General features: G+C 44.7%; 1 protein-coding gene and 1 long non-coding RNA gene across 2 annotated transcripts in view; one reads left to right on the top strand and one right to left on the bottom strand.

The window, feature by feature from the left end:
• PDE8A (phosphodiesterase 8A) overlaps positions 1-18,851 on the top strand; it is a 143,804-nt gene that overhangs the window by 39,669 nt on the left and 85,284 nt on the right. The window lies entirely within an intron of this gene.
• Positions 5,278-7,340, bottom strand: LOC131835553 (uncharacterized). Its single transcript, XR_009355230.1, has 2 exons — positions 6,832-7,340; positions 5,278-6,628 (listed from the first exon to the last, which is right to left on the bottom strand). It is a non-coding gene; the product is annotated as an uncharacterized LOC131835553 (long non-coding RNA).

Here is an 18,851-nt window from a genome sequence, read left to right as displayed (position 1 = left end):
GTGGGCGGGACAAAGAAGAGAGGGAAAGAGAACCCTGTGGATGCCTCGCTGAGCGCGGAGCCCGATGTAGGACTTGATTCCACAACTCTGAGATCAGGACCCAAGCCTATGCACCATCCAGGTGCCCAAAGGAAAGTTATTTTTTAATCTAAGATCCAATCCAAGATCACCCATATAGTTGTCATGTCTCTTTAGTTTTTAATCAGAGAATGTCCCTTGGTGTTTATATTGGGATCTAGACATTTTGGAAGAGTTCAGCCCAGTTATTTGTAGAATTTTCATTATTTTAGGTTTGTCTGCTGTTTCCTGTGATCGATTCAGGTTAGGCATTTCAGGCAGGATATCAGAGATGTGACGTCACAGCCTTCCCAGCGCATCCTGTCGGAAGGCATGGTATTCCTGCTGCTGTCCACTGGGATTCCTTGATTGAGATGATGTCCTGTGGGTTTCCTCACTATTTTTCCCTTTGAAATCAGTGACTATCTTGTGGGCAGGTATTTTGAGTCTATGTAAATATCCTTTTTCTCACTAACTCTCATCAGCTAGCTGTATCATTTATTGGCGATTTTTGCCTGACACGTTTGTTACCATAATGGTTACTAGATGGTGCGTCTTCAGTTCTGGCTAGGCGTTATGACATGCTGCTTTGTTACTCAGCGACTTGCAGTCAGCCTCAGTACTTTGAGTTGAGATACACAGGACATTAGGGCAAAGAGCAGCTGTACTCCGGCATCAGGCTGGACACATGCCTGCGTGCTTCACGTTTCTCCTTAGGGAAGGCCTAGTTGGGTCCAGGTCTCCCCCTGGCCCTGGCTGTCCGCTGCCCTCTCAGCTCCAGCTCTCTGCCACAGCCCAGCAGTGACGTCTGGGTATGAGGAGTGGTTTTTCATGATGTCTGTGGCACAGAACGCAGTGTATCCACGAGGAGAAACCAGCTGAGGCTGCATTTTTCAGAAGATGTCTGTGGCACGGTAGCATGTCACGGATTTCCATCTAACGGGGTCTGGGGAAGATTGTTCGTTTTGTTAAACGGCAGGTGGATGCCTGTGTTGACATGCTAAAGGGAAAGTGTCCATAGAGGAGAGATGGCCCCTTAGGACAGAGGAACTATTGTCGGGATTCTTGAAGAGGTGGGATTAGCTCTGGGCAGGAGGAAAGCCCGTTGTACATGGAATGGATGCAACCATTTTTGCAGGTTAAGAGTAAGCACAAGTTTTAAGCAGTTATTATTGCCTGAGTGCCTTATCTTTCTTTGTGAAGTAGAAGCGTGGGCCTACCCTAAGAGTGAGGGGACACAAACCATGAACACATCATTGGATAGGGAAAGAGTTGTGGGGGGATAAGAGCTATCTGGGGCCTATAGAAAGCTCTCCAGGCAGCTGAGGGTGGACAGCATGCATGGTTGGTGGCCTCCGTCTACGAAGCTGTGTGATTTTCTCCAGGAGTGCCCAGCAGCCCAGTGAAGAAATGTAGGAAATGAACAGTTGTGTTGATTAGGGCACATAAGTTGCCCCACGTTGCATCAGCAAGGAGAGGGAGAGGGGAGAGCAGAAGGCGGGATGAGAGGGTAGCACTTGTCAGGAGAGGTGGTCAGTTGGGCAGAAAGTAGAAGAGCGAATGGACTGGAAGTCAGAATTTCCAGAAGAATAAGGGTTCAGCTGAGCTGGTGGGATGGGTATTTTGGTCAGAAGGTAGGATACTGGAATGGAGCCTTTCCGTCGTTGGACGATTCTGGCAGATGGGGGCGCTGGAGCGGAGTGGGGTGGAGGAAAATCACAGGGTTGTAGCAGAACCTGTGCGAGCCGCTGGGTGGCTTATTTACATGGATGCTGACAGCTGGTCAATGGTAGGACACTGGTGGAGGGGGATGACCATGTTCCAGGTGTTCGGGGAGGTGCTGGAATCTTCAGAGAAGGAGGTGGAGGTGAGCAGGAGTGAAACATGATGTCGGCATTTTTGTCAGCCAGGCATCAGGACGCCTGGTGTGCAGGGATCCTGGGGCCGGTTGCCTGCAAGCCTCCAGAGGTGCCTCGAAGCTAGTGGAGAGAGGCGTTCGTTCAGCTTTCCAGCAGAGGTTGGTCATCAGGTCTTTGCTGGTTATTTCTTCTTCCTGTAGCCCCATCCTCTGCCTGCTAACTCCCACTGTCCTTCAGGAACGACGTCGCTTCTTTCAAGAATCTTTCTCAACGCTGTGGTCTGCGCTTACCTCTGACTTAGCAGGTAGCATACCCTGTCGTCATTGTCTGCTGCCGCTCTCCTCTCTAGACCGCGACTTCCCTGATGGAGGTAGGGACTGCATCTTGCACGGTGCCTGGCATCTGTTTGGTTGAGCTGTATGGAATTGCTACTTAGAAAGTGATTTGGTCTGGTTTATTATGTCTCTCCCTAATGGGGGACTTTCCTTTGTCAGCTCATCTTGAATCTTTGTCTGAAGTCACACGGCCCTTTCTTAGTTTGGCCTTAGCCAGATGCCGCACCGATGAGCAGAGTTGTTTCATAGTGACCAACCCTGATTTCTGTGCAGGCCGCCGACCGTCCTTTCACTCTGCTTAGGTTTTGGTTTATGTTTTGTTAACTTGGCTTTTCTGTAGAAGAGGTAAAAAGAAACTTGTTTGTATTCAGTTTTCCCCACGTGCCAAGAATTTCTCAGCCTGTTTGTCCACGCATTTCATTCTTCTCTGGATTCTGACCGAGTACCCACAGACCAGGCCATGGTCGGGCCACGGGCTCGCTGTCCGCTTGTGGGGTGGCCTGCGCTGCTGCTTGTGGCTTCAGCGCGCGAACGGGCGCGGCTGCTTTTTTGAACAGTGACTTCAGCTCACCAGTTGCCCCAGATAGTTTTTCAAAAACTTTTCATGACGTGTGTGCATCACACATTAAAGAACGCAGTGAAGAATAGATTCTCTGGGTTAAAAACAAAAGAAACACACAAACGGAACCAGGTTTATCTGGAGTAATCGTGAAACATTTTCCTTCATGGGTTAGGGAGAGACATGCTGTGCCTAAGTGGGTTAGCCTAGGGTCTTTGAATAGCTTCTGGTTCTTTTCACTTGATCTTTTCTTCTACTGTCTCCAACTCAGAGGTGTTTGTTCTTGCTTTCATGGGCACCGAGAATGTAATGGAGACTCGCTCTTCATCTCCCAAGGCCACCATGAGTGCTTGAAGTCAGCTGAATTCTGACTTGAGAGTTCCCCGAGGCTCCATTCCCATCTCCTCTCTGATCTGGACCAGATCCTTTCTAGGGGTACTCTCTTGAAGCCGGGTCCTTGAGATGAGCTCCTTGCATGAGGAGTGCTTGCTCAAAGAGCTTCCCTTCCTTTCGGGAAGTTTCCTTAGTGCTCCCTGGCTGTCCTTCCTGGGAGTCCTGTCTTCGTCATGAGTTTCCTGGTTTTTTGCCTCAGGACAAGGACTGTAATAACCTAACTAGTGACATTTAAAGAAAGAAACCAAAAGCCTGTTTAACCAATTCAAGTTCTCTGGCCCTGGCCTGCAGGGCACTCTCCTTCCACCAAAAATGCATCTTACTCCCCCTGCCCCTCCCTTTTTAAAAAAGAATCTGCTAATCCTTAACAGATTAATCTGGGTTTATATTTAGATGAAGGTTACCCATTAACAGAAAAACCTGAAACTGTGGATAGGCTTGACAGTGTTGAGAGTGGATAAAAGTAAATAGCCTTTAGACCAAAAACATTTGGTGGGGCACGGGGACCTTAAGTATCTGTTTGGCAGGGTGTTACGCAGGGACCACAGGGACGTGGGACCTCCCTTAGGTTAGGGACACCTTGAGACTCAGACCAGAACAGTGTGACCTTCCTGTGCTTCAGAATTTGGCTCCCATGAATCTCAAGACTTTTGATGCTGGCTCCTTCATATGGGGCCAAAACCCTACCTTCTCTACCTTATCTTACCCAGCCTATCTCCTTCATTCCCTTTTACAACCTGAGTATGCATAGACTCCCGGAGAACTTTGCAGGGCTGAATGCCAAGCCTCACATTCTAAGTTAGTGTCCTCTGAGCCAGTGTTGGTCAGATCGCCCACTGACGGGTCGTGACCTCAGGTGTGCAGGTCATGCCTGGCACTGTCGTTCCAGTCGTTACTGCTGTGTTTCAAACCACCCCAAACTTAGTGGCATTAAACAACAGGCATTTTATTATGCTTGTGGATTCTGGCCCAGGAATTTGGACAGGGCCTGGCAAGGAGTGTGAAATGAAGAGGGCATACTTCTCTTTGCAGATGATCAGAAAATATTTAAGGATCTGAAGGCTGAAGAATGAGCCAGAGCAGAGAGAAAGCCAGCCGCCTTCTCTGAGGAAGGTGGTTGGTGTGTGCAGTGCAGCAGTCTCGGGAGAAGTGTCCCACATCAGCATTGAAACCAAAATGAAAGACTGAGATTGGGGTCTGCTCAAACAGTCTGCCTCCTCTAGTTCCTCCCTCTTATTTCCACCCTCACAGAAATGTGGAGAGATGACTAAGCAGTGGATTTGCTGTCCTCATAGAAAACATTGTATCACACGACAGCTTTTGTGGAATGGTGCCATAAAAAGACTAAAGTTGTACTCGAATATCTTAGAAAATTTACATAATTCCATGTTACTTCTTAATGTGGAAGTTAAACACGTTCACTCTAGAAAACTAGAAAGTACAAATAAGCAAACCTAAAATAAAAAATTTTCTGCTGTTTTATACCTAGTGAAAATCACTGATTTTGTTGTTGTTGTTGTTGTAGTTTGTCCTTCCTGTCATTTTTCTGAGGACATACCCATATTAACAAAACAGGGGTGCCTGAGTGGCTCAGTCGTTAAGTGTCTGCCTTTGGTCAGTTCATGATCCCAGAGTCCTGGTATCGAGCCGCACATCAGGCTCCCTGCTCAGAGGGGAAGCCTGCTTCTCCCTCTCCCACTCCCCCTGTCTGTATTCCTTCTCTCTCTGTCAAATAAATAAAATCTTTAAAACAATACAAAACAACAAATGATGAGCTCTTACAGTACATTTTTCTGAAACCTGGTTTTGAAACTTAGGTGGATGTGTTCCATGTCAATTAATGTACTTCATTGCCAGAAACACTTCATACTCTTACGTTTCATGGGGATAGTATTAACCATTTGCTGATGACATCTGTTACAAATGTTGTGAACATCCATGTAGCTAAATCATTTTTCCCCATTTTCTTAAATTGTTCCTAAGTTAACACAATTTTTTGAGTATGAACATATATATATATATATATATATATATATATATATATACATACACACACACACACACACACACGATACAAAATACCATGATTTTTTTCCCATGATTTTTCTTTGAGATGTGCATGTAACTTGAACTGTTGAATCAAAGAACGTGAACATTTAAAAGCCTTGATATCCGTACCACTAAATTGTATTTTACGGACGTACCAGTCTACACTCCTCCCCAAGTGTTATCTGTTCCTGGTATTTGACAGTTGGACGGGGTAGGAACTCCTTCCTTGCTTGCTTTTAATTGTGTGGTGGTTGGGGTTGTCACTTCGTCTTAGCTTTTTTTGCCTCTCACCATCCTGCCTGCTCCTCAAGGCCCAGCTCAGCTCCCATCTCCTGCCGGGTCCCTCCCTTCTGCCCCGTCTTAGGGATTTGTTTCGTCCTTTTCAGTCAACCGTGGTTATCTTGAGAGTATTAAGCGCTGTGTCTTATTTTTAATCTTCTTTCGCATGAGGCTTATTTCAGTGCATGTCTCCAGGACTTGTAAATACAGAGTGAAATTTGAGTCTACCAAAAAGAACTGGTGATAGCCAACAGTAGTCTTTCTGAAGAGCGATGTAAGGAATAAAAATATTCATCAAACAGAAGACCATGCAGAGGTCTCTGGAGAGCATATAATTTTGGCACTTCATTTAGGCAGCCCAGCCTTGAAATTCTTTGTTAATAATAACTGACATATTTTGTCACTTTTCTTATTTTAACCATAGGTAGTAGGATCCCCTCCAGCCAGGATTTTTTTTTTTTAATGACCAAACATCCATTAAAAGTTATTTTACCAAATTAATGTGGGCTATAGTCAGAAATTTACCTTTCCTATTTTTACTGTCTTTCCCTTCTTCCACATTGTCTTTGCTTCAGACTCCGTTAGAGCTATTCTGGTCTCTTGGGTCTTTTTTTTTTTTTTTTTTTTTTAAACTTTAAACTTCAGAGCATCATTCATAAATTTGCGGAGACCATTCTTTTTTTTTTTTTTTTTTAAACCAAAGGCTCTTTTCTGTACTTACAACATCCGTTACATTTCGCCTCTGTCCTTTATCTTCTCCCAGATGCACAGCATTTTATTTCCATGTATTCTTTTTTCCTCCATTTGAAGTGTTCTGGTGATGCTGAGTAAAATCGTGAGAAGGTCCGATGGTAACAGTCTATAAAATCCTGGGACAGAAACCTTTTCTCGTGCCAGCCTGGGCCTCGCAGTGTCCCTGCCAAGCCTTAGCCAGGCCCTTTCGTTGAAGCTTCCCCGGGCTGCCCTGTGCAGCTCAAGAGCTCCTGTCCTCAGGCGGCGGGTTTAGAGGCCAGAGGTCGTAGGACGGGGGATCCAGAAGCTCTGGGCAGCATGTCTGCGGTCGCCTGCACGGTAGCCGCCCTGTCCTCGGCATATGTCTCACGCCGCATGGTCACAGGGAGGAAGATGTTCCCCCTGAGGCCTCCTCCTGGGCTGACCCGTCACCTCAGGTCCCAGGCCCGGGGCTGGCAGGGGGAGACGCTGTGGGGACCGCAGCCTGCGGCGCCCTCTCCCCGCGGAGCCCCAGCCTCTGTCCCTTCCTCGCACCCGGTCTGGTTCCCCTCCTTGGAGCCCCCGCCACCATTACCGCTCTCTTTTCTCGTGTGATGCCCTAGAGACAGTGGACTACGGCTGCATGGACTCTTCCCGAGTTTTGTCTTCTTGTGGAACCTCTTCCGTTCCTCGTGGCACCTGGCCCCGTGGCCTCCACGGAGTCCTTCCCCATCTGGCAGGATCTCCCAGCCCCGGCCCACCTGCTCTCCTGCCGTGGACGTGGACGTGGCCACTCACTTCCAGAGCTGGCCCTGAGCGGGCTGCTGTTAGGTTTCCAGCTGGTGCTTGTGCCCGGCCCTCACCGTCTGCCCCCAGTCCCTCTGTGGCCTCATCGACTCACGAATCTTCCGTCTCAGTCACCCTTAGCCACAGGTTGTTCCTGAATGCCCTTTCCCCCTTCCTACCTGGCACAACCCTGCAGTTCCTTGAAGACTTACTTCGACAGCGTCACTCTCTCTCTTGTGAAAACTTCTGTGACTGCCCCTGCCCCTGCCCCCCCAGGGGGAGTTAATCAGTCACTTCGTACTCACACTCCGTGCAAGCATTTGTTGTTAAACATTCACGAAGTGTTGTAATTATTTGTTTGTATTTTTCTGTCCTTCTATGTTTAGTCTCTGGGAGGTAGGATCCATATTTTTATTTCTAGAACTTCAGCATTTGGTATAGGTTTAGTGCATCAAAAGTGTCCCTTAAATATTTAAGTGGAAGAATGAGTGACAATTTCATATCCATATCCATACCTGCTGATTGAACAGCTACTTCGTACCTTTTTTGCAAAGGAAATCTATATGAGAAGATTATAAATGATAAAATAGCACAAGATGCTATGACGTTACCGAAGCCTGAATCTGGTAGCGCATTACAGTTCTTACCTGGCGGACTGGACTGAGTCTCAGTGTGATGTGTCCAACCGAGAGCCGCATGATGATGAGGGGCAGAGCTGGGACTAGACTTCTGCCTGTGTCTCTCACATACCTCGTCTTCCAGTTTCTGTGACACTGTCTTGCCAGATGGACGAGAGGGGGTTATAATTAGCCCATCCGTGTGGCTGTCTAAGATTCTGCCTCTGTGTTCCTCGTCCGTGCCTGATTCTTGCCTTTGGGCCCTCCCTGCTCAAAACTACCTTGCCTTTTCCTGAATGTCTATAGCTGTGTAGCACGCGAGCCTGTGCAGTGCAGACACAAGCGTGGCCTTGGGGGTGTAGGTACTACACCCTCGCTTACTGGTTGTGTGACTGACAAGTAGATTAGCCTTGCTGAGCCTGTTTCCCAATTGTGAATAATAACAGTTCTGCTTTATAGGATTGATTAGATAAGATTAGATACTCTTTGGTACACAGGAAACACCCAAACCTTATACGCAGTTATTGTTGGTAGCCAGTTATTGTTGGTAGCGGCTTGGTTACTATTAATCAATCACTGCGGCCTTCTTGAGCTGGAGTTCTCACGTCCGACTGCTTACTGAGTCGTGTTACCCCGTTTTATAGGGGTCATATCCAAACCTAAAGGCTGCACTCCAACACTTGCTGGAATGTGTTTGCGAGTAACATTCACTTATAGCCCGTTCTGGGCACACGCCAGTACTTAGCCATCTGGAGGTTTACGCATTTGTGTAGGGGATGTCTCGTTGAAAAAGTTGTTTCTGTGGTCTGCCGAGAGAAAGAACAGAATGTTTTCTATCTTCACAGCTACAAACAGCTTTGAGGTTCAGTGTTTGTGTAACTCTAAGTCTCTATTAATTAAGGAAATGGATTAGGAAAGACAGTTTAATGAAAACTCACGTACTGCAGGCAATTTGCACAATTCCGGTGTTTGACACCCTCGTGCAAGCTCACCTCTGGTTGTCTGAGGAGCGGTCTGTAATTCTCTTGACCGTCTTCCTGATTTAATAACCTAGGGAGATTGTTCGTCCTTGGTATAAGGTTTGGATAATTTTGTTGTTTGGATTTTCTGTGTCTTGTAAATGAGAAACCAGGACAACACAGTGTATTAATTATATACAAGGAACAAAGGTCGTGGAAACGGTAACTTTTCAAAAGAACCCTTAGTTACCTAGTTTTTAAAGACCTAGGACAGCTTGTTTTACTTCTCAAAGCCTGTGGAATAAACCCCTCATTTTCTCTGATTTACAAGGAAACTAAAATGTGGAAAATTTGATCTTGAGGGGACATGACTTCTGGTTTATGGGATTGTTTATTTTAAAGTTTAAACATTGCAGTGCCTCATGATACTCTTAGTTAAAAGGAAGTTCTTGTGACTGTCACATAGCTATAAAAATTATAATTCAGATCTATATTACTAAGAAAATACTCAATTTTAAGTGGGAAAAAAAGGCACAGGAAAAGGTAGATTTCTATGCAACAGGGTATGTGCTCCTGTGTTAATAGGAATTATTTTAGGCTGCTAATGAGATTTCAGGTAATACATTTTTGTTTTCTTTTTCCTCTGCACCCTTTCTGTATTGTCTGGATTTTAGAGGCCATGTGTTACTTTACATTCAAAAAAATTATAAAGCCATTTTCTTTCTGTAGGAAGAAAAGTAGAACTTAAGATTTGAACATGCTAAAGTCATCCTCTCTCTATCCTCCTCCTGGCATTATCCCTGGCAACCAGGAGAAAAAGAAACAAAAATGAAGACTCTGTCTTTGAAGAAATTAGGAAATGCCTGAAACCCCCAAGCCAGAAAAGAAATGGAAAGGGTCTTTGGAAGATTGAATCAGGAGTATGAGAGGAAGTAGACAGAAGACACTTAGAGCTGTAGATCCGAGGAAAAGGAAAAACAAACAAACAAAAACCAAGTGGCAAATAACATTTTCCAAGGTGAGAAATACAACCTGGGTTCCAAAAGCGAAATGTTTTATTTGAACCAATGGAAAGGTAGACACAGGCAGGTGGCAGGAGCAGGCCTAGATCCCGTGTGATTCCAAGGTACAGGGGTTGGGGCTTGAGTGAGGACTTACAAAAGTGACGTGTGTGGGGAGCAGCCTGATCTGTGGTGGCGGAAGGAGAGGCGCTAAGCCCCTGCAGCCGCCTGCCCTTTTGGTTACGGGGAGAGAGAAGCTAGAGAACCTTCCCACACTCTGTATGCACACAGACACCATAGTCCTGCCAGAAGAAGAAAGCTGTCTCCTGTTCCCTTCGGTATGGCTCTGGCCATTCTCCCAGATGAATCTTCTTCAAGTAACTGGTCCAGGAAAAATGGCCTTCAAAAATGTATGATCAAAGAACCGGCCAGTTTAGGATCTAGACAAACATGATTGCCAGAAAAAAATGATAAGGAGACATGAAAACAACAACAACAAAAAAATAATGAACAGCTCTCGCTAGAAAAACACTGGCACAGAACAGCTGAAAATTATGACTGAACCTTTCACAAATTAGAAAAAGTCAGTCCACCTTTATAAAGAACCTAGAGCATGAAAAAGAACTACAGGACCTCAGGAAGAGCTGAGAAACCAATAGGAAAAGGCACCCGAGTCCAGGAATGACAGTGAAGGAGAAGAAGAAAACCATCAAGGTGAACGTGCTGTGACACAATGTATGGAAAACTGGAATGGAGCAGGTGAGCGGAGTGAAATAGAACTAGTTACATAGAATTAGGGAGGGAATGGTAGATACACAAAATGGACAAAAATTGTCTACAGCAGGGGAAAGAAATGTGAAGGGTTTTTTTGGTTGTTGATTTTTTAGAAGATCTATTTATTTATTTTAGAGTGTGTGCCTACAGGGGAGGGGGCAGAAGGAGAGGGAGAGAGAGGATCCCAAGCAGACTCCCTGCTGAGCACAGAGCCTGAGCAGGGGACTGGTCCCAGGACCCTGAGATCGTGACCTGAGCCGAGATCAAGAGTCGGCCACTTAACCGACTGAGCCACCCAGGCGCCCCAGAAATGTGAAGTTTTAGGCTGCAAATGTAAAGAATTATTTGGGCAGCCAGACCAAAAGCTCAACTCACTTGTGAGAGGGGAAATTGTGGCTGCTTTCTATCATCAGTCCACACAGGAGAACACTGACAGATTCCTTCAGAAGTGTTGACGACTCAACACTCAAGCATTTTATATTCAGTAAAATTGTTTAAAAAAAAAAAAAGAGGTATTTTAATGTAAGCTGTTGAAAAGATTATTCTCATGAACCCTTCTTGAGGAGTCTAGTCAAAGACAAACTTCAGTCCCCCAAAAGAGCACTAGCGAAAAACTACAGCAAAAGAACTGGGAATAGGCGCAGAATCTGTTTAATTGTAGGATATTAAAACAAATTTAAAGAGCAGTGCAATATAATAGAATGTAGAAGTTATATAACCTGACAGTGGGAAACTAACCAGCCAAATCTGAGAGAAGAAAGGGAAAGTAGATGGGTGGTAAAGTAAGAATGTTCTCTTGTCTTTAATAGCTAGGGTTCAAAGAGCATCATTTAGAACTAATACATAAGTTGATAGAGGCGTAGGTGTATTTAAGAGTACAACGCTAAATGGGAAAAGAGGACATAATGGGCCAAAGGGTCGTGGAGGGTAGTGCAGGGGAAGAAAATATTGTAATTCCATCCTTTCTTATAGGGGTTTAAGTAGATAATGCCTAAAGAGATAAGGTTTACAAATATTAATAAACGTAACCACTACATAAAAATATAAACCGTCTTAAATATCAAAATAGACACACCCGAAGGAAAACAGTCTTTAAAAAGAAAACAAAAATAATTGATAGAATTAAGGCCAATATCTGTCATATCAATAAATATAAATGGGAATTGGAGGTCACAAGATGGCATCCAGCAGCTTGGTCATCAGAAAGTCAAGCCACATACTCCACGGATACAGAGACCCCTTAACAGAAGAGGCACCGAACCACAAGCTTCATATTCCAGAAGCGTCGAAGACACAGGAATTCCATCTCATACAGATTTGGCTCCGTTCAGCCAGCCAGGGAGGTGTATGGTTTAAGGTGATTACCTTCACTCCTTTGAAGAAATTAAAAGTCCCAAACCAATAAGTGAATGAAACTAAAAAAAAGCTGCAAAGTCATTTAACATGAATAGCATATTGAAGGTTTTGGTGAATCTCTTAAGAGCTGTCACTGGGGGGCGCCTGGGTGGCTCAGTGGGTTGGGCCTCTGCCTTCCGCTCGGGTCATGGTCTCGGGGTCCTGGGATCGAGCCCCGCATTGGGCTCTCTGCTCGGCGGGGAGCCTGCTTCTCCCTCTCTCTCTCTCTGCCTGCCTCTCTGTCTACTTGTGATCCCTGTCTGTCAAATAAATAAATAAAATCTTTAAAAAAAAAAAAAAAAGAGCTGTCACTGGGCGGGGCGCCTGGGTGACTCGGTTGAGCATCTAACTCTCGGTTCAGCTTCAGGCACTGTCTTGGGAGTTGTGGGACCAAACCCCACGTGGGGCTCCATGCGCGGTGCAGAGTTGGCCGGAGAGTCTCTCCTCCTCCGCCCCTCCCCCTGCTCATGTGTGCGCTCTCACTCTTTCTAAATGGGTAAATAAAAATTTTTTTATAAGATTTTATTTATTTATTTGACAGAGATCACAAGTAGGCAGAAAGGCAGGCAGGGAGAGAGGAGGAAGCAGGCTCCCCGTGGAGCAGAGAGCCCAATGTGGGCCTCGATCCCAGGACCCTGGGATCATGACCTGAGCTGAAGGCAGAGGCTTTAACCCACTGAGCCACCCAGGTGCCCCAGTAAATAAAATTTTTAAAGAAAAAGCTATCACTGGGATTTTGCTGCAGAACCAAAGCCTTATTATTTAATCTGTGGTTTTATGAAAATTGTGTCTGTGTGTGTACAGTGTAACTGTGGTGCACATGAGGATTCTGGTGTAGATGGCATTTAGCAGTCTGTAATACCACCCCCCAGATCTTCAGTTTGACTCCCCGAGGTTGAAAACTCCCAACACCGAAAGCAGGCTTAGGAGGCCACTTAGTACTAGAGTTTGTAGAGCTGATTGATGGGGCTGGATTGAACAGCGCACGTGCCATGCGACAGGAATGTCAGCCCTGCGGACGTGAAAGAGGAGAGGAAGAGCTGTTGCCTTCTTCGTGGTCTGCCTCCCGGTTTGCCTCGGCGGCCACCCAGATGGCTCTGTTGAACAGCAATCCTTTTCTCCCTCTGGCTTCCCATCGGCCCTTCATGCCACACATGCTCAGGTTCCTGCTTGTGGCACGCATCTGAGCGTGGGGTGAGGATGCTTTCTTGCTTCAAGGCGCGTCTTAGGAACGGGGCCCTTAGGAAGGGCCCTGACGTTCAAGGACAAAGCACTCCTGTCATGCAGGCAGAGCCACCTCACCCGAAAGCACAGTGGGCTTGAACGTGAATATGTCAATTTTTCCTCCCACTCAGCAACACCCGAGTACTCGGGGTGCGGAGCTATGAGCACAACTTGGCTTTGGGCAGACGTGGGATCTGGTTAGCCTGTGGATGTCGGGTCATTCTCAAAAGGTTTCCTGCCTAAGATGTTAGCTGCCCAGGCGGAGGGGACCCCTGCACTAAAGGCTGTGCCATCTACACTGGGGGAAGGAGTTGAGGGAGGATTGGGAAAAACCCGCTGGATGAGAGGCACTGCCCATCGGAAGTAGCGGCAGTGGGAGGGACACAGAAGGAGAATTTCCAAAGAAGCCACAGATATGCTCCAAACGAGAAGAAGCTTTAAAATTCCAGCAGATTCCAAGAGTGAGAGATCATCTGATGGTACCAGGCAAGTGAGAACTTCTCTCTGGCCTTTTCCAATGCCCCCTGCCTCAAACAGCAGCTAGCAGGTGGGGGGAGGAAGCGAGGGAGAGAGAGGCAGCCACCCCCCTTCCCGGGGCGCGACGCCCCTGCTGGTGGAGTGAAGTCTTCTGCAGATGAGAACGGAAGTGCTGTTAGGATACTGGACAGATGCTTTCTTTTTAAAGTAAACGCTTTTGGGGAAAGTTAATACAGAAATCCTGAGTGTGCGACTTGATGAATTTTTGTAAATGTAACCACACAGATCAAGCAATAGAACATTCCAGGACCCTATAAGGCCTCCTTGTGTTCTCTCTCTGTCTCGCCCCCAACCCCCCCACCCAAGAATTACTGTAGTTTTGCCCAATTTGATCTTTACATAAAGGAAGTGGATTGATCATTTTTAATGATTGAACTGAGGCCATATGTGTGACTTAATGAGTGTACCGGGTTAAATAGTGCCCAAAATTAATGTCCCCTAGAACCTCAGAATGTGACCTTATTTGGAAATAGTCTTTGCAGATGGAATCAGTTAGGGTAAGGTCATACTGGGTTAGGCTCGGCCCTGATCCAGTGACTGGTGTCCTTGTGAGAGGTCTGTGTGAGGACAGAGAATTTGGAGTGATGGAGCTACAAGCCGAGGACTGCTGGGGTTTCTGGAAACCACCAGAAGCTAGGGGAGAGGTGTGAAACAGCTGCTCTCTCCCTCAGAGCCTCCAGAATGAACCAGGCCTGCCTCCACCTTGATTTTGGACCTCTGCTCTCTTGAACTGTGAGAAAATAACTTTCTGGGTGTTTTGAACAACCTAGGTTGCAGTCATTTGTTATGGCAGCCTCGGGAAACTAACAAAATGCAACTCTGGGGCACTGTGTTAAAGAGTGGGCAGAAAATTTACCAGACTTGTCTCAGTTTAAAGATTGGAGGGAGTACTACTTCATTAAACCGGTTTAAAGTGGGAAAGAGACTTAAACATCACTTTTTTGGTTACCCTGCAAGAAGAGCCCTGCATCTTCAACCTACTAATTACAGAAGCAAGCCACTGGCTTTCTCGAATATCAGAATCTTAAGTGAACCGCAGGGCAGTGGAGGTGAAACCTTGTCCAGATTTATTTCATGCACTGTCGTTTACTACCAAGACCTTTTTCTCTGAGTCACATGTCCCCAAGCACATAAACCTCTCTCTCTGAGTGGGTTCTGCCGGGAAGTTCTGTGGTGACTCCTGATGGGGGCCTACCCTTAGACCCACCACTGTTTAGTTAGCCCAAGCAATTGCCCTAACCTAGAGTGAGTAGAGCTCATCAGAGTTAAGAGGTCATAAATGCAAAACCACATACTCAGGCTTCTTGTTCTCTCCCCCCGCTCGTCTGTCTTCAGGCCATGTATGATTTGGTAGAGTCAGCGAGCCCTGTGGACCTGCTCTGCTCTGTCCTTCTCTGGAGGAGATTTTAGTGTGCTGGGAGTCCGTGTGTCCCCAGCCAGCTGTGTACTGGAAAGTATTTAGGGGAAATTAACATGTAGTAAGTGAAACCAGCCACTTGCAGAAGTGGCCTGCCCTCATTTCATTTTCTCAGGGTAATTATAATTTCATGTTTTAGATTTATTTCTTATCACTATCATGTATGTTTGATACTTTATTTCTAATAACTCTTTATTAGGAGAATTTTCATACATTTAAATCAGCATGACAATATTCAGGTTTCCTTTAGCTTAATATGTAAAGATATTTTAAATGTATTTAGATATCCAAATTTTATTATTAATCTCTACTTTTTTGCTTTTGTTATTGGTCTTCCAGGTTTTTTTCCTACAAAATCACATGGTTATAGCCTGACATTTTTATATGAAAATTGTGCCTTTGGTTGAACTAGAAGTCTTGCTTCCTGTTTTTTGTGCCTCATGTTTTATTTTCAGACTCAGTTATGTATGCTCAAAACCAATACTGTTTTTCACTTCTCATTATATGTTATAATTTAAATGGAAAACAATTTTCCCCCCCAAAAAAGAGGTCAGATACTTTCTATGATAGCTAAAGAAAATGTGGTAAAAAATAGCAATCGATGAGGGGGAACTAAAATGCCCAGAGAAACAACAAGGCAAGAACCTACTCAAGCAGAGTTTTGAATATTTGGTTAATTGAGGATATACTCAATTGTAATGAAATTAAAGATTGTATCATTTCTGCGGAGGCTTTTGAGAGTGAGTTAGAATATCCATTCAACTGGAGAGATTTCTCAGTGAATTTAGAAAAGAACAGAATGATTTCTAACAGAAGCCAATCAGGAAACCTAGTCATTTTTCTTTTTACACTGTCACCTGGGTTCGTTAGTCCTTTCTTCTTAGATAATTCTTTTAGGAAATCTTATTATCAAAGCCTGAGAAAATGTTGGGGTTTTCAATTATTCAGTAATTATTCAGCAGTTACCAAACACTGTATTTGTTTAGATTCCAGTTTTATGAAAGTGAATAGAACGTAAAAGCTCAGCCTGGCAAGGGAAGTGAGGGAATGAAATTCCACTGTGATGAAGATAAGCCCAGAATAACCTGGGAACACCATAGGTTTGGCCCCTCATCCAGACAGAGGTTGGGGCCACAGGCATAGCATGTTTGAGTTTCGAAAGATGAGGAAGAGTTAGAGGAAAAGAGGAAGAAAGCGGGAGTGTGCTGTGCCCAGTGAGTCACATGACCATGGCACGGTAGTAAGAGACGTGGGCTCTCCAAGGGGTTCTAAGTCCTTCCGGCAGTGGAAGCTCAAGCTTCAAACACTGTAGGAACCTTGAATGCCGACTCAGAATCCAGGCTTTATCTAGGGCAACGTGGATCCCCTGAAGGATTTTATGTGTACTCTGTTTATGCATCACATACATTGCAACTCCTTTTGAAACCAAACATTCTCATATTTTTGTGACTTTGGATTATTAATTTCCTGCATTCTTCACTCCTCCCACCCCATAGTACATAGTTCATCAGTTAAATTCAGTTAGTCGTGACCGAAGTCGACAGAAACGGCTCTTGTTCAGTCAATACAAGAGAATGGTGAAGTGTCGTAGTTGTGAAGTGAGTAGAAAGATACTTAAAAGTGTGAGCAGAAATATACTTTGAAGTGTTTTAGGTTCTTTATGGTCTGTTTTTGTACATCCTGTAGAAATATGTCATTCCCTGTATATTTTCAGGCACTTGTGAAGTTTTGGAGTATATGGATTCCTTTTAGGATTTGAGTAGATGTATTCTCATGATTAATTATTACTGAAGTAAAGAGGAAATGATATCAGCAGATGTGCGGAGCTTTTATTCGCACTGAATACACTATTCATTTAGACAAAAAGATCATTTCTCAATTCAAATCGGAATATTCTAATTTAAGGCCTAAATCAGTTGTGTCATGATCTCTATGGAAACAAAGCTTTCCACTGTGTAGTAGTTGCGTAAGTAACTCATTTCCCCCTTGTAGATACACAAATTGTAGATGCAGATGCTTCTTTTTCCCTCTTCTCTCAATAACTCTCTTAAAATAGAAGAGACTTTAGCCAGCGACATTTGTTTATATGTTTTATAAAATTTAAAATAATCTGTTCAAATTCCCTGCTTACATGCATTCTTATAAAATTGCTGGAATTTAACAGTCACTGAAAAGCTGCTCGCTTTTCCTAGTTGAATTCTGACTCAGAGGGTAAATTATCCCACTCAGTTTTTAGCATATTTGTATCACCTGGCTGTGCAGAGCTCCCTTCGGTTGGGTTGTCTCCTTAATTTTTCTTGCTCTTCAGGCATTTTTATGTCATGGGTATGAGCCCTTTCCCGGTCATATGTTTTGCAAATACCTTCTCCCGTTCTGTGGCTGATCTTTTCATTCCCTTACTAGGGTCTTTTGGTGAACAGAAGTTCTTAATTTTGAAATCTAATTTTCAGTCTTTTCCTTTTTACGTTTAAGAAATCCCTGCCTATCTCCTGAGGTTCCTCTTTTTTTGTGGTTTAGTGATCTTCATCTGATTCTCCACTCCCTTTCCCTCCCTGCCAACTAATCCTCATCATTCTGGTATGCTTAATGTTTATTATTTCACTTTTGTGTGTTGTTGTAAAGTATGTATTGTTGTTACATGCTTATACATTTTTAATTTTTGTAAGTGGTATTGTATTATAGATCTTAGTTATCTTTTTTCACTTTGCATCTGTGTTTAAGATTCATCATATTACTGGGGCACGTGGGTGGCTTAGTAGGTTAAGCGTCTACCTTGGCTCAGGTCATCATCCCAGGGTCCTGGGTTTGAGCACTGTGTTGGGCTCCCTGCTCAGTGGGAAACCTGCTTGCTTCTCCTCCTCCCCCTGCTTGTGGTCTCTCTTGCAAGCTCCAGTAAGTAAGTAAGTAAGTAAATGAATAAACAAATAAATAAAATCTTAAAAAAAAAAAAAAAAGATTCGTCGTAGTAATGTGTCCCAGTTAGAGATACCCATATTGCCTTCAGCTCTGCTACTATGTATAACCCTGGACAAACATCATTGCACATAACCCCTTATAGATCTCTTTTTAATAGACCCCGAATTCTCACTTCTGGGTCATTGGATATGCAGGTACAGGCATTTTTGGCTTAACCTCAGTAATTGGATCCTGAACATCCCATGGTCCAAGTGAAAATTTCAACTAGGAGCCATTACTTATTCTTTTAAATGGAAAAATTTTGTAGTTCATCATAAGTCAGTTCAAAACCCCAAACCTGTTTCCTGAAGCATAACTGAAATTTACTAAAGCCCTATAGGTAAGTAACATTCTAGCTTGTCAGGATGTAAAATGCTTTAAATTTCACTTTCTGGGACACGTGGGTGGTTCAGTCGGTTGGGTGGTTGCCTTCGGCTTGGGTACTGATTCCGGGGTCCTGGGATCGAGTTCCGCATCGGGATCTCTGTTCGGCGGGAAGCCTGCTTCTCCCTCTGTCTGCCTCTGTCTCTCTCTCTGACAAATAAATAGATAAAATCTTTTAAAAATATATCACTTCCTAATCACCAGATGTTCTGTAGTTATTGACAAGTGGTTGTGCCTGCGCAGTGCATCTCTTCTGCTGCGGGCTTGACTTAGTTCGCTGTGACGTGGCTAAACAGAATGCACCAGGAGGGGCGGAATCATCAGTAAATATGGGCCCCACTATGGTGCCTCCCTCAGGAAAATGAAGAAGATTGAAATGCGCCAGCATGCCAAGTACGCGCGCTAATTCTGTTGGCAAAACCAAGATGGAAAGATGAGCCGTGGGGATTGGGCACTATTTCTCCTGCAGGAAAATGGTAGCAGGTGGTGCCTGGACCAATAGAACCGCTTCTGCCATCACAGTGAAGTCAGCCTCAGATGACAGGAGGAGCGAAAGACCA

The sequence above is a fragment of the Mustela lutreola genome, chromosome 7 (assembly GCF_030435805.1).
Source record: "Mustela lutreola isolate mMusLut2 chromosome 7, mMusLut2.pri, whole genome shotgun sequence".
NCBI classification, from domain to species: domain Eukaryota; kingdom Metazoa; phylum Chordata; class Mammalia; order Carnivora; family Mustelidae; genus Mustela; species Mustela lutreola.
Note: the sequence above shows the minus strand (reverse complement) of the source record. Positions and strands in the feature narration are given on the sequence as shown.